At 41.8% G+C, this 15993-nt stretch overlaps 1 long non-coding RNA gene across 1 annotated transcript in view; it reads left to right on the plus strand.

Annotated features, from left to right (window-relative positions):
• LOC146854926 (uncharacterized) overlaps positions 1-15993 on the plus strand; it is a 46762-nt gene that overhangs the window by 9581 nt on the left and 21188 nt on the right. Inside the window, exon 3 of the long non-coding RNA XR_014980768.1 lies at positions 5216-5391. This is a non-coding gene — a long non-coding RNA (uncharacterized LOC146854926). The remainder of the gene's footprint in view (positions 1-5215; positions 5392-15993) is intronic.

The raw sequence follows: 15993 nt of genomic DNA on the forward strand, positions 1-15993 counted from the left end.
TTTATGCCCACCAGGAATCCCTTGGTTGATTCCACGAAAGCGTAAATGAAGGTTTTTTCAGATGGAAACACGTATCGTCGAGGTCTTCTACTACTAAGTCTTCTATATCCACTCTATGACAACATTGGCATAAGCCCAATGCTTTGCTTCCCCTCCAAAAATTGCATGACCCTAAAATCCATTATTTTTAAAACATAAATAAAAGCTCCCATCCACCGAGCATGCCATACTTTGGTGTGAGGCAAATTTAGCAATTCAGATGACAGCGACGTCTTTGAGCAAAGCACAACTCCGCCCCATTTGACAGGTGCCACCTGGCTTCTGACTGCTGAGGACCCCCCTGCATGCATTCAGATGAGGCTGGTTTTTGCACAGTCTGGTGGAGTGGGCACCATTGTAAGATCATTCGGGTGACGATTCACGCTGGAGGCAATCATTATTTATTTATTGAGGGAAACAAGGGATAGGGAATGCCAAGCCAATGTTGGACACTAACACAGTTTTCAGAGGCCCTTGAAATAGAGTAGAATGTTCTCATGGCAGCACACTAGGGCAGTCATTACAAATTCTTGAATAGGAAAACCGGGTGCGCAATTTTTCCCCACTCTGGAGAATTAACCCGTAATTGCATGGTACTGGTGGGGTGCGTGTTACTGCATGATAACATCAATGCTGTGTACAGAGTTTGCACCCTGCCAGTCTGTGCAACTTAAATTTAGAGCCTAGAAGCCGAAAAAGCTCTTTCCACCCTCAGCCTTCATTTTCCACAAACAGCATCATGAAAGCACGGGAGCCCTTTGAGAATGTAGCTGATTAGCATATGACTTTTTAGCGAATGAAAGTGAAAGTTATGCTGTAAAATTGCCTGTGCAATACCATTGTTTATCGGGAAGGGAACCCGCCAACACTCCCTGTGGGAAAAGGGCTAGGTTTTCTGCAATTCAGGTCAGGTACTGGCCTTGAGGAACGTCCAGGCAGCGGGTGGCATCAGTGGTGCAACTGGGACAAGTGACCTCCAAAGGAAATTATTTGTAAACCTGCATTTATTAGTTTAAAGATTAGGAACTGCCTGGAACATGCTCTACACTCGACCAGCAGGCAGTACACATCTGTGTCGACAAAGAGGGAAATATGCCAAGACTGGCTCCAGGAGGGAGGGCGGGCGAGGGAAGGGGGTTCGTCCATGCAACTACACCTTGGCAACATATAAGAACCCTCGATCCTCTGGACACCTGCATATTCAACTCTCTTTGCAGGCCCTGGGCCATTACTTTTCTTCGATTATATAATGTATGCCAAGTATCAAGTAATCTATTGGTAAAACCACCAATGTGGCTACTTTTTTCATCAAGATCTCCGTTTAGCCACACAGGCATTATTTTATTCAATATGGGAGTGAGTGCATTGCCAATTGAGGGGCGCTGCGCTTTGAAAACATCAATTACAGGAGGTAGGAAGTCTTGACAGAGCTCTTCTTGGATATATGCAGGTCCCATTTCAGCTCTTGCTTTCCAAGGGAATGGGTTGAGCATCAGCTTCTTTTAAAGCCTTTTTTTCAAGCTGTTTTGAAGAGACTCGCCTCACGGTGGTGCCTGCACTCACCAGGGCTGAAGCACAGTACTGTAAAAAGGCGCAGGTTTGTGGGCCAATATCGTCTCCCTGAAGCTCCAGACCCCATTGTGGCTTCTTCTCTAAACCCGGCCTTCCAAACAGCCAAGGTTCATTCCTCGACTCCTGGCAGGAGCTTTACACTGAAGACATTGTTTCATGAAAGAAATCGGACGTGATTGAGTGTTTCCTTTTTATGGACTGCTGTGCATTGCGTCACCTTCGTAAAATTGCAGCTATTCTGATATGCGTCATGAGTTTAAATGAGCCACAATTCTTGGCATATCCGGAATGCGAACGTCTTACTTATATATAAAAAAAAGCATTTTCTGGATTCTTTCCTTTCTCAAGCTTTAAGCTATGAAATATACAAGTAGGTTAGAAAGGTAAACAATTCTTTTTTATGGAATATACAACTTGCCAGTCATAGATGGTAAAAGGTCAAACAATAGTGATAACACGACCCTTATATTGCAGTATCTTTGTTTACCTTAAATTCCTACGTTTAAGAAAAGTATGCAGTAGACTTTGAACAATTCTAAAGGTTTCAACTTGTAATAGCTAATTGGAAAAGAAAATTAAAATGATAAGTCCATTCTTAAAGTCGTGCAAAAACGAAAACTGACTTGCGGCAATGGACCGGATTCGCAAAGAATTTAGGAAAGAGAATAGTTTACTTTACGAGTACACATTCAGCTTTGTGATTCACAAAGCGTGAATGCACTATTATCTAAGTCTTAAGAGTGAATAAACCTTACACGGATTTGTTGTGTGTATTCCAGTGAGGGTACACCTGTAAAAGGGGAGTGAACACCTACAAACTTATACAAACTCGTTTGTGGGTAGTCATACACATTTTGCAGGCAGCTTACTCCTTTAGCTTTCTGTAGACGCACTTAAGCCAAATTCGAAAGTTAATATGATTGTATAAAGTGAAGGCGGAGAGACCCCTTTCCCTTAAAATGGTGCAAGTCAGGGGAAAAGTTTTACCCTCCTGGGAAAACAATGAACTAATGTAGAATAGTCACCCATTTGAAAATGTACACTTTGGTGAATTTATACATGCCTACGTGCCCAAGCTTTTGAGTCTGGAAAGTTGCAGATGTCAAGAGTCAGACGTGCTTCAAGTTAAGGATTATCTGTACAACTGCAATTGTCATACATTCTTTGTGACTTTGGTCCAAAGTCATTACTTCCATATACTAGTGGAGGACAACCGTCCTCAAGAAATAAAAATAAACAATATAATATTGATGTAGCACTTAATAGAAATCAACTGGTATAGAACATTTATGGGTAATTATTATAAATTGCAATTCAGAATGTTTGTCTTGAATGTAAAGAGCTACAATAGAAAATAATTCTGACAAGCTACTGTGTTTGATTATCTTTCTAATTCTTGTTAATTAGTGTTGGTATATCAATCTTCGATTCTATTCTAATCTTTCTATTGCAATGGCACTGCATCAGAACCCCTCCGGGAAGTTGAAATATCCTTGGTGGGATCAGAATTGCAGCAACTGCTCATCATGATTTGTGCCACGACTTCCGGTCCCCAAAGGTGAAGCAGGTGCAGCACTGAGGGTGGGTTGGTACAAGGTCTGCTGCACGCGCAGCCACGCCTTTTGGAAGAGGTAGGCACTTTGATGCCTATTTAGAGCATGTGCTTAGGCTGTAGTGAGGCTGCTCCAAATAACAGTGACCTAGTGGGTAGCAGCTACTTTCATTTTCAATGGAGTACCAAAGAATCAACATAAACAGCAAGTCTACAACTTACCTCAGCAGGAAATTCAGGATGCTGAACAGCACACAAGTGAGGAATGTGTCAGAACCTGCACATTCACTCACTCACTTCTCTGAGTGAGTTAAGCACCCACTCCAGAAATCTGTCTGTGAGTGATGCAAGCTTGTACAACTCTGCCATGCTGGATCTGTTCTGCAGGAAGTGGAAGGATGCACGTGCTGCTTTCTGTGGAAGAGGGAGGCTAGCTTTGTTACTGCTCTGCAGTAACTGTTGCTTTAGGAAGCAAAGCTTGCACTGCTGCTGGCCTATGTGTACTTGTCCTGCGAAGGGAGAAGCTTGCACACACTGCTACTGCCCTAGCTGAATCTGGACTCTGAAGGAGGGACGCAGGCACTGTTTCTGCCCCAAGTGTACCTGTTTTATGAAGTGTGTGTGTGTTGGGGGTCCACTGCTGTTGCCCCTTCTTATAAAAAAACCTTGCATAACATTCCAAGGCCAGTCAGAAGCTTTTGTTGGACCAAGGGCAAAACCCATTTATTGAACCATGATCCAGAGGCCATGGTTTCAGTCACAGCTTCCCGGCTTGACCTTGGGCAATTACTTTTCTTCCCTCTGCCTCCTTTTCCTTGACCATCACATTTAAGAGCACCTTAAAATAACTCAGTTCGGGATGCACCCTGCACACAAATCTTGTTTGTAGATGGACTAATAGACAATAATTTTACTCCATCTATAGAAACAAAACAGCGTTGCATAAGAGGTACAAGACAACGGACCTTCCTTTTGGGTCCCTAATAAAATTGTCAGAAGGGAAAAAGGAGGGATCTGAAATACACAATGTCTAATCAGAAAACCAGGTTTCAATCCTGGCTTTCAAGCTTGACCAAACAACCAAGTATGTTTCTTCCCTATGCCTCCTTTTCCATGATGATTACATTTGAGAGCACCTTGAAATTATACAGTTCAGGATTAACTCGTCACAACAGTCTCTCTTATGTATTGTTTAATAGACCATATTCTTGCTCAGTCTATAAAAATAAAGGCTTATAATGAAGAAACAATACAACTGACTTGCCACTTGGGTCATTAATAAAATTGTAAGGGCAGAAAGGGTGTAGTTCACTAATTCTAATTAAGACCACTCCTAGCAATGCTGTAATAATTCTAATAGAGACCACTCCATGCACTGCTATTATAGAATTTGGTAAAATGAACAATCCAAAATACACTTTTATTTTATTTAAAAATGTGCACTTCAGATATATATAAAGTATAAACTAGTGACACGTTTCCCCGCTAGTACCACCAGTGATGCCCCTTGCCTCTGCCAACACCGCTTTTTAATTAGTTTATCAGTATTCATGAAAACACAAAGGTGTTTTCGTGCACACTGCCAGTTTGCAGGTCAGCCCTCTTGGCCTCTCCGGATGACAGGAGGAGGCAGCAGAAGGGGGCTGAGGCTCCTGAAGTGCAAGCCATCTACAGAGTACTGGTTATGAAAATGGCACTTTGTACATGGATGTCTGGATTGCATATTTGTAAGAGGTGCAACTGGAACGCTGCAAACCAATATCAGGCTTTTAAACACCAACGTAAAATAGGTCCATCTGTATGGAGCAAAAACTTGGAGGACAATCTGTGCTGCTTTGCATTACTTTTAGAGTACTTTCAAGCGCAAAAAAATATGTTTTGGACTGGAAAGTGAATTAGGAAAAAAACATTTTGTGCTGGTTAGCTTCACTTATTGTGACGCTAACCCAGCGCAAAACATATGTGAATCTACCTCTTAGAAATGGCCTAGTTACTATATTTGTATGCTCAGAAATCACTTCATATATTTAATAAATGATTTACTATTTCCAGAATTCTCCCATTCTGGATGTCACATTAATTTCAGGATTTTCACCTAGAAATATTTGAAGCTAGAAATATTGAACTTTGCTGAAAGAAAATGCAATTTTGAAGAGGGACTATGTGCACCAGAAGCGGGATTTGGTGGTACCAGCAAAATAAGAAATATGGGCAACACAAATTGTCAGGTAAATGCAAAGTTGTCAGGGCTTTCATACTTCTTTGATTCCTAGAGGCTGAGTTTTCTGGGAAGATATGTATATTCGACACTTGGCATGTAACCTATTATCAGCTACATAATTTACTGATTTGTTTAAAATAAAAAAAAGGAATGTTAGAAAGTCAAACAAATCAATAGTTATTACACACATGATGCAACATTGCACCACCTAGACACTTAGCAACTGCTTACTTGCCACTTTTCATATTTTGGTTACTGCATTCATGTATTTAAGAGGTGATCATTCTCCCAGATGTAGGTAGAGTCCCCAAACAGTCGACAGGCGAAAGGATTACACATGCAGAAGAAAACAAACATCTTAGGGCTATTTGGTTTGGCAGAGGGTACAGTTTATTAAAACATGATGGATATCTCATCCACCATATTACCGGTGCCGTAAGCTACCTATGAAACACTTGTAGTAAAATCAGATGGATGCTTCTGTCCCACAGATTACTCACCTCTAGACTATGTATAGGTGCCAACCTTGATGCAGATGTTTTTAAACAGCAATGCGCCTGTGCGCTGGTACGTGGTGCAATGCAGCTCTGTGTTTACTCCGCTTTGCCCCAGAAGTGATGACGGAGCCATATATAAGCACCACCCCTGAATGTGGATGTCTGTTCCTTTCTTTCTGTGCCTTTATAAGTCGATATGGAGCTTGTTCCCAACTTGATCCTAGTCAGTTGACAAGTTTTTTCCTACAAAAATACTTCATTCAAGTGTGCAAGGACTATGGGCCTGTTTTAGATGTGGGTGGAAATGGTATTTTGTTGCAACTGTGACAAAGTACCCTTTCTGCCAACCTAAAGATCTGTTTTCCTTATTTACAGATGGATGGACCTTGGTATGTAGACGAGGGCTACTACTTCGTCACCGCTGCCTATATACCCCTCTGATGACCTGACTGAGTGAGAGCCATCTGAGTTTTGGCCATATGACCATCCACTCGATTTAGATTGGCCGGACGCATAGCAAGTTTTTAGTTTTACAAACCGCCATCAGTATGTAAAAGTTTAGGTTTTCAATGACATTGCTTTTTTTTTGGAGGGTTTTGTTTTTGAAAAAAATGGAGGGTTTTGTTTTTGAAAAAAAAAAAGAATATGAAAGTGTGCCGTGTAGTGCTGCCATGTTGACAGAGCAGCAAGGCACACTTTCATTGCATTTGCAGGAACCCTAGTGACAGCAGTTCCTATAATGCAAGAGATGTCTGCTGGGTGGGTGGACATCTCTAAATGTGGCAGGCGGAGTACCCTCGTTGTGGTGGGAGTAAAGTTCTTCACCATGACGACAGTACTAACTCCATCTGCCAGCATTTAAATCAGGACCTAAGTCCCCTCCTAAAACTACAAGGTTTAAGCCTAATGCAAGCAAATGTCTGTGACAGGTCTCCATGAGTTAATTCTCTGGTGTGTGAGTTCGGCACACATCACCAAGTTCTGTGAGACATGTGCCCTTAATAATCCAAAGGCATTCCTTGAATGCGAAGCTGTATGTCACAGAAGCCCAAAAGAAGTCTCATTCCCACTCAAAGCTGAGGACGTGGAGCCATGCCTACTTTTGCGTGATGTTCGGCGATAGGTCCTCATCATTGTTCAAGTCTTCCAGGAAGCATAAGAGACCAACCAGGTACTTGTCCCAGTCCCACCACTCTCAGAAGTTACGAGGATGTCAGGGTGCCTTGTTGTCTCGCTCCTGGTCCCCACTGAGGAGCTGATCCACAACTGATCCTGATGTCTCGGGTCCATCTACCACATTGCAACAGAATGTTTTGAGGCTGTTAGGGAGGCTGTACTGCTCATTTTTGGAACTAGGTCCCAAGGATCCCAAAGGCCTCAAGGATCCATGGAGGCCTCCAGTTTATTTATCGCTGACATGTCTGCCCTCCTTGCACATCTGTGCCCACTGAACCCAACTCTAGTACTGCTCTGATGCACGAGCTGACTTCCAATCTGGCACAGAAATCCATACCAGTCTCTAAGGCACCGAAGCAGCTAAATTCATCTCAGCCCCAACCAAGGTCGTGCCCCAAGCCCTACCAACACACTTGACTCCAGTTCATTCAGATTCAGACAAACCATGCCTTTGCCTCAGAGCTGCACCCCAGCGCTCCAACAACTTTCTAGCTTGGACTCAGATCAGAGCCAAACAGCCTTTGGAGCTGACATTTGATATGAGGGGGATTATTTTCTCTAACACTACGATGATGAGAAATTATTCATTGATTTGTAGGAGGCCAGTGAGTTGGACATTTCCTCAGACACTGGGTTGTGTTTTCCCCTGGATCATCAATGACACACAGTGCCTCTGTTGTCATACTAACGCAGCAGGCAGCAGAGGTATTAGATTTACAACAGTAAACAATACTTGCTGCACAAGGTAGGCCAGGAGCATTTCTAATTTGCTGCACTCCTCTTCAGCCTTGTTCACAAAAGTTAAAGTGGTGGTTGCAGCACTCTTTTTCGAGGTCAGTATCAGTTTTTTCCTACCTCAAGGACTGGCAGATGAAGGTTGGCTCACCAAAGTCAATCGTTGATGACTCCAGATGACGACCCACCTCCTGCCATCGTTGGGGTTGCCTTCACCATGAGTTCAGGACATTTGGGCTATGATCCCATTGTTTCCGCCTTAGTCCTGGGTCAAGTAAGAGTGGCTTTGATGCTTCATGGCCTGTTGGCATCCTGCTAGTCAACTAGGCCAGGTGGCATATATGTGCTCTACAATGGGACCTGAATTCTCAGTGGGCCCAGCACTAGTGGAATCTCTTGGATTCCATCCAGGTTTTGGAGGAAACTGCAAATGATTTACAGTTGTGGCTTAGCCGCAATTGCACTGGCAGCAGACTTCTCCCCCCCGCCCCACCCAGGGCTGATGGTGGTGACAAATTAATTGCTGCTGGGAGAGGTCATCTGGGAGAGGTGGAGATGAGAGGTTTGAACCTGTAGGAACTGCAGGCTATTCAGCTGGTGCTGAAGGCCTTCTTATCTCCATCAAAGGGAGAGCGGTTCAGGTTCTCACGGACAACACCACGCCATGTGATTCTTCAACAAGCCCGGCGAGGTGGAGTCCTCGGGTCCTGCACCATGAGGCTCTTCTTCTCTGGAGCTGGTAGAACATCAGGGCATTTTCCTGGTCGAGAATCCCCTGGAGGGATCTTTGAATGCCAGGGTGAACAAACACAGCCATTATACCTGGTGGATCAAGAATGGAGGTTATATCCCAGGGTAGAAAAGCACATCTTCCATGCAATGAGGAAAACCCTTGTTAGATCTGTTCACCACTGCCGAGAACATGCAGCACTGTAGTATCCAAGAAGGATCCTGCTCTCTGCTTCATTCCAGATTGAGTGGAACATGGGACTCCTATATTCCTTTCCTCTGCAATCTGAACCTCCATGCATGGAGATTGACTGGCAACAGTTGACGGCATGTAATCTTCCTTTGGAAGTTGAGGATGTCATCTTGGCAGTCAGGCCCCCTTCTACACAGTCTATCTACTCAGCGTGCAGGTCAAGTTTGCAGCCTGATGTAGCACCCTCAATACTGACCTGCTTGCAGCCCAAACTGTCAGATGTCTTATTGGGATTCGCAGTGGGCATCCCTTTCAGTCTTTTTACATTGAAATGAAGTCTTGACTCATATGTTTTATCGAAACTCATTTGTGATGACACAGTTAGATTTTAATTTGGTTCTCATTTTCCAACTGTGCATACCGTTGGAACAATTGCACTGCTGGCTCCTAAGTCTACTGACTATGAAGACTTTGTTCTTAGTCGCAGTAACTTTGGCTCGCCACATGAGTGAACTTCAAGCTCTTTCGGCACAGCCACCTTACCCCACCTTTTTCCTCTGTTAAAGTGGTAGTGCTGACCATGGCAGCCTTTTTATCAAAGGTAGTAACTGCTTTTCATGGCGGACAATCTGCCACTCTCCCAACATTCTTTGCTCCACCTCACCCCTTGAAAGAGGAGGAGAGACTTAGTCATCGAGAATGCAACAGAGCTTTAGTGTCGCCTTTGTGGATTGAACCACCACTGAATTACTCCATCTGCTCTGCATCTTTTCTGTACTAATCGATGACTGCAGAAGATTCCTTCGGCATCTACTGGTTAAACAAAGGATTTGAACAAAACTGGCAGCTGTGAGCTTTTATGTGAATGACGCTCATCCATAAGTAATCGCTGGAGCACTAAAATTTCTGGACAAAGTGGACAAAATGTTAAGAAATCTAGTCACACCCCCAACTATTTCAGGATTGCAGGGCAACGTTCTTGGAACGTGTTGCAGAAAGAACCTGATCCATGAGGTAGAGTGTGCAATGTTCCTGTTTTTGTTAGTAAATGATATTGCTTGTAGGCTGCTAGATGAGCTCAGCTAGCATGTTGTGGTCACAAGCTGCACCTGCCCATCACTTCCCGTTGGTTTTGTGTTGAATGTCACCTATCCTATGTCTTTAACACTTCTCCTTAGCCTAGCGGCTAACTCAAGTTATGCTACTTGTATTTCAAAATGCTGCTATAACAATCACATGGCTCTTTTAGACGTAAGCACAAGGAACTTTTCCTGAAGCCTGCGCTTTAAGCCTAACCTCTGGATTTTAACTACTCTGGTATTAATCTTCCTTTAATTGCAATACTTTTTTACCCGTAACTTGTGGCAGACAAAGATCAGGCACACTCCTTCTGTTAATAAATACTGCCCCAGGTCACTTATAGCATGCATCACTTTATAAACTGGCCTAGCGCTGCCACCCGGTGAACAACAATAACAAATACACATGTACTATGAGGTGTGGCAAGGTAGCAGGCACTTGAGTAGGGCCCACATATATAAAAGGGGGGGTACCCTATAATCCAACCGCATCTGGGTAAACAAGCATATATAAATACAGGTAATGCGTTGGAACCAATCTATATAGACAGTAAATAGAAGGACAACATCAATTATTCCTTCATAATGAGATGAACTCTCTGGATTTAATCATATATCAATCAATATCATTGACAGAAAACAGGTTTGGTTTAAACACAAACTTTTTTATGTATTCATATGTAACAAATAATAATAAAGACACTTTTTATGTTTCACTATACATATACATACAACAAATAGATCCAAAGAAATAATAAATCAAAAAACAATACAAAGGAGGAATATAACCTCTATTCCTTATTTCCCTACTAGTGAGTGTGGATGCTCACACTTTTTTATAGGAGCATTCCATTTTCTCAGAAAACCCTAATACAAAGTACTATGAGGAAAGACCTCTATCCTCTAAATAATTCAATTAGTACTTTGTAATCTGATTTATATACAATTTAAATTTGTAAGGTGCTTCTTCAATTCCAAAAGTCCTAGTGAGTGTGGATGCTCACACTTTTTTATAGGAGCATTCCATTTTCTCAGAAAACCCTAATACAAAGTACTATGAGGAAAGAACTCTATCCTCTAAATAATTCAATTAGTACTTTTTAATCTGATTTATACACAATTTAAATTTATAAGGGACTTCTTCAATTCCTAAAGTCGACGCGTTTCAGCCCAACTTGCTTTGGGCATCATCAGGACTAGGGTATATAAGGAAGTCTTTCGATAAAGACACCTAAAATACAAATAGCTTATTTTACTTACAAGTGAATCAAAATACATATATACATCTATGTACATATATATACAAATCACCAGATACACAGGAGCTATATATAGATATACACCTTATATTATAACAGATTCCTCACTTGAGGTGGCAGACCAAAAGTATATATAATATATTACACCAGGCACTATAAGTGCAAAGACATAGACACCTTAATCCCATGAGGATAATATCACCCGTGCCAATTGTTTTGTGATTTACTATTTCTTTGGATCTATTTGTTGTATGTATAAGCATAGTGAAACATAAAAAGTGTCTTTATTGTTATTTTTTACATATGAATACATAAAAAAGTTTGTGTTTAAACCAAACCTATTTTCTGTCAATGATATTGATTGATATATGATTAAACCCAGAGAGTTCATCTCATTATGAAGGAATAATTGATGTTGTCCTTCTATTTACTGTCTATATAGATTGGTTCCAACGCATTACCTGTATTTACGTTTACTTGAGTAGGGCCCATTATACACGCCCAAACCAGGCTGCTTTTTGCACACTGTTTCATCCATGTTGTTACAACAGCTGGGTACTTTTCCAGGCATCCATTTAAACTGCCATTTCACAACCTATCCACGGCTTAAGGCCACTTATGAATTGATTGTGTCATTTATGGAGTTTCTTATGCTTTTTTTATGCAGGTCTCTAAAATAGCCATGCATTTTGTTAGAGATTCATTTATATCCCTAGGTCTCACCCTATTTTGTTAGACATTCGTTTACATTCACCATGTCATACAATTTTCTGACTTAAATCTATTTAAGAATTATGTTACCCATAGAGTTTTTATGCCCTTTTATCCATTGTATCAATTTGTTTTACATTAAGCCGTACTTACTTTGATGGACTTGATCGTCTAAACTTGAAAACAACATATATTTAAGCTTTTACATCAATAGCACCAAAGACCAAATCTTTGTGGGGTTCTCTGGGGCGAAGAAAGGCAAGGCAGTGCAAAAATGGACTATGTCATGGTGGATAGACCTCTGCATTAAGATCTGCTATGCACTGGCAAAGAAGCAGCCTCCATAGTGATTGAGGGCTCATTCCACCAGGGCAAAGACTGCTACAACTGTGCTGGCACACGGAGTGGCTGTCTTAGACATCTGTCAGGCAGTTATTTGGTATCACTATAAATGTTACGATGCACTACTGCCTTGACAGCTAGGTCTGAAGGGATGGGCATTTTGCCTGTTTGGTCCTGCAGGACTTTTTGTTATAAGCCATTCCACAGACCCACCACCTTGGGAGGTACTGCTTTGGTATCTATGCTAAAGGTGAGCAATCTGCGGTTAGAAATATCTATCGGAAGAACAGGTTACTCCTCCCTGCCTTCCCATCTATCCCATTCTGTTCAAAGCTCTCTTTTTCAATCTAAAAAGATCCAAATTTAGGTATCTGCCCACTGGTACCACTGGCTAATGTTGGGCTCCTCATCTCAGGGCACGGAGGGAGTCAAGAAAAAAACTGACATCAACATGCTTGCATACAGCTTCATTGTCACTCCCGTCCGGGGTGGAACAGAGTCGACGCAAAGCAGCACAGTGCCACCTACCAGTACACAGGATCATTGCTGGTTAAAACTGCCTGGATCAAGTCTGGCACCCGATAATATTCTAAAGGCTAGGAATCTGCGGTTAGTATAGACATAGAAAGAGCGCTACCGAAGGAAAGTATCTTGTTTGTTTGTGGGTTTTTTTTTAGATGCATTTTGTTGTGGTGTGTTCTGTTGCTTTTTGTGCTGCTGTTTTATTGCGATGTGATTCTGTGTTGCGCTATGGTATTTGTGTTGTATTCTGTTTTGACTCATTCTTGTATTTGTGCCCTGTTATATTTTTAACTGTGTTGTGTTGTGTTACTTTGTGTATGTACATTGTTGTGTTTTAATGTTTACTTTAGATGTGTTAACAAATACAGCTATATTTCTAGACAAAAGCAGCAGATGCTTATTCCACTGTCCAAGGTGGTAAAATAGCGCTGCTCTAGCTGTTCAACAATTTAAGACACCACTCAGCCCAAAAGTGGCAACGACCATAAATGAGCACTTTCAGTGCTCACTTTATATAATATTTTTCATAATCTGCTCTTAATCTTTGAGTGAGGGGACCCTCCCATGTACACGATTCTCCCCTTTGTTATGTTCTTTTAATTTCCTTTATAGAGCGCATGTTCACCATAGGCTTCTTGGTGCTGAGACCTGGACAGGTGGAGGTACATTTGGAGAAGAGAGTTAAGAAGGAAATGCTTGTTTAAACCAAGTTTATACCTGAAACCAAGTATAAGGTTCCTTCAAAATATTCTAAAATCCTTTTAAAGACGGATATGTTCATGCAAGAAATTGCAGATTGATGTGACTTTTCCTGCAAAACTACGTCCCCGTATTTTCTCTCCCGGAGCCTGGAAACTAAAAGGTAGTTTGAGTGGGTAGATCTCAAATCACGTGTGGGAGCGTGTATGTCTATCTTTTTAGTTACAAACTGTGTCACTGTGACGTGCAAAGATTTAAACACTAGGCAACAGCAACGGGGTGGCATGCGTGCTTCTTGGCAATTGGTAAATTCTCCTTGCTGCTTCGCTTTGTGCAGCTTCAAGCCTTTGTAAGATAGTGATGGGTGGAATTTGCAAAATGAAGTCAGGAGATAATAGCAGCCATTGCAACCATTGTTCGTGCTTCAAAAGGAAGAATCCGAACTATTTTCTAATGATTTGCAAACTGAAAATACAATTGAATTTTACAGATCCCGTCTGTGATTTCATTGTGAAGTTAGAATCAGCTGATGCTCCCAGACCTTTTACCAGTGGTTTTGGCTGCGGTATTGGTCCCATTTCTAGAGGCCAATGTAATGGATTTCTAGGGTTATTTTTGCTGTTCTAAAGGAGTGTCGGTCTTGTACAAGTTTAACTTAAATTGTTCGTCGCACATCCAGCCTACTGATGTAGTGTATAAAATGGTGGAATTCTAAGTGAGACACCATTGTCCCATCCAGTTCAAGCAACAGTTGTGTTTCATCGGCGTAATTGGACAGTCTACAACTCCTAGATGCCAGCTCTTGAATCTCAGGAGTGAGGACTCCACAATCAATGCCTTATTGCTTTTGCTGATACATGTGCCTGATGTACTGCCTGGGTGCAATCCAATAGAAATAATTCAAGCCACTTCAAGGCGGACTTTGGTGCCTGCCTCGTCCAATCTTTGCCTCCTCCACCCTTCGCCTCCTCCACCCTTTGCCCATATGCCCTCTGACATTTTTGCGTACTTCAGACGTACTCTCCTTTATCTCTTGCCTCCTCCATATTTTCTTCCACTGCTGAATTTCTGCTGTCTTTGATGTCTCCACTTCTGCCTTTTTGCAGAAGACGAAGAAGAAAGACTCTCGGTTTCAAGGGTCCTGTGAAGCAAAAACAAAAAAATATGAATATAGAGCCCATTCTACTAAGAGAAAGGTATCATATAGTGCTTACAAATCTCGCACTGGCTATTTCCAACCTTTCTGTACGTAAAATTGCTCCCTTTGCAACTCTAACTACAGGGAGTGTCAGAACGGCCTGTCCATTGAATATTGATTAGCCAGGTAGGTATTTGTTACCCCCTGCAACTTGTTACAAAGGGATGGCGGCCTGCTAGGAACATATATATATAAAGGACAAGGGCACCCAAAAAAGATCGGTCAGGGACCTTGGGAACTAATTTGTTACAAGAGACAGGGGTCCCTGAAAAGTTAAAAGGTACGTATGCAATGAATATAGCCTCAATCAGTGCTATATTTATGCCAATATCCAGCCGGACAGAGGCACTTTTAATATATACAATAATTAACAATGGAACACAAAATGCAAGTCAAATAGCAGTGGGATACAAGCCTGTCTCCGAAGACCTACATATCAGACAAACAGTAACGTACAAAAGGCTCAGGCAGTTCGTTGTTTTTCAATCAGTAAATACTTAAATAGCGAGACAACTAATATGCAAGAGGTCACCTTCACACAAAATTATGTACAAGAAATACTGTGTGTAAGGTTGACAACTGTGTCAACGGCGTTTCGATCCTTATCAAGAGGATATCGGATCATCATCAGGACTACGGTTAGTCCTGATGATGATCCGATATCCTCTTGATAAGGATTTCTTGTACATAATTTTGTGGGAAGGTGACCTCTTGCATATTAGTTGTTTCGCCATTCAAGTATTTACTGATTGAAACAACCACGAACTGCCTGAGCCTTTTGTACATTACTATTTCTCTGATATGTAGGCCTTCGGATACAGGCTTGTATTCCACTGCTATTTGACTTGCATTTTATGTTCCATTGTTAATTATTGTATATATTAAAAGTGCCTCTGTCCGGCTGGATATTGGCATAAATATAGCACTGATTGAGGCTATATTCATTGCATGCGTACCTTTTAACTTTTCAGGGACCCCTGTCTCTTGTAACAAAAACGGCCTGCTAGGAACAGCAAACCGCAAGAGCTGAATTTTCAGCATTCTCACACAGGAGACTTTAAACATTTTGTTAAAGCAGAACATGTTCCTGAAAGGAGCAGGTGTTGTATTAAAAAACGTTTCCCCTTTTTATAAACATTGATGGAGCAGACAGTGTTCCCCTGGACTACTGCCTGCTCTCCATGGGACTGCTGACACTACTCACAAAGGGAAACATTACCAACTCCTTTGAGGTATCAGTAACGGATCAATGGATTGTGACCGCGACTGCATTAAAAAATGTGTATAATACTAATATATTGGAAAAAAAGTACCGGAACACCTTACATGCCTTTTCCTCTCTGTGATTCAGTATGGGGTGGTGATAGAGTGCGATGGTGCTCTTTCATTTGTAGGGGTGCATTATAATCATGAGTAGTTCACAGCTACGTTTAGTCCTTTATCATGCTAACCTGTGACAGTAGAATGTG

Source organism: Triturus cristatus, chromosome 4_1, assembly GCF_964204655.1.
Source record: "Triturus cristatus chromosome 4_1, aTriCri1.1, whole genome shotgun sequence".
In the NCBI taxonomy this organism is placed as follows: Eukaryota; Metazoa; Chordata; class Amphibia; order Caudata; family Salamandridae; genus Triturus; species Triturus cristatus.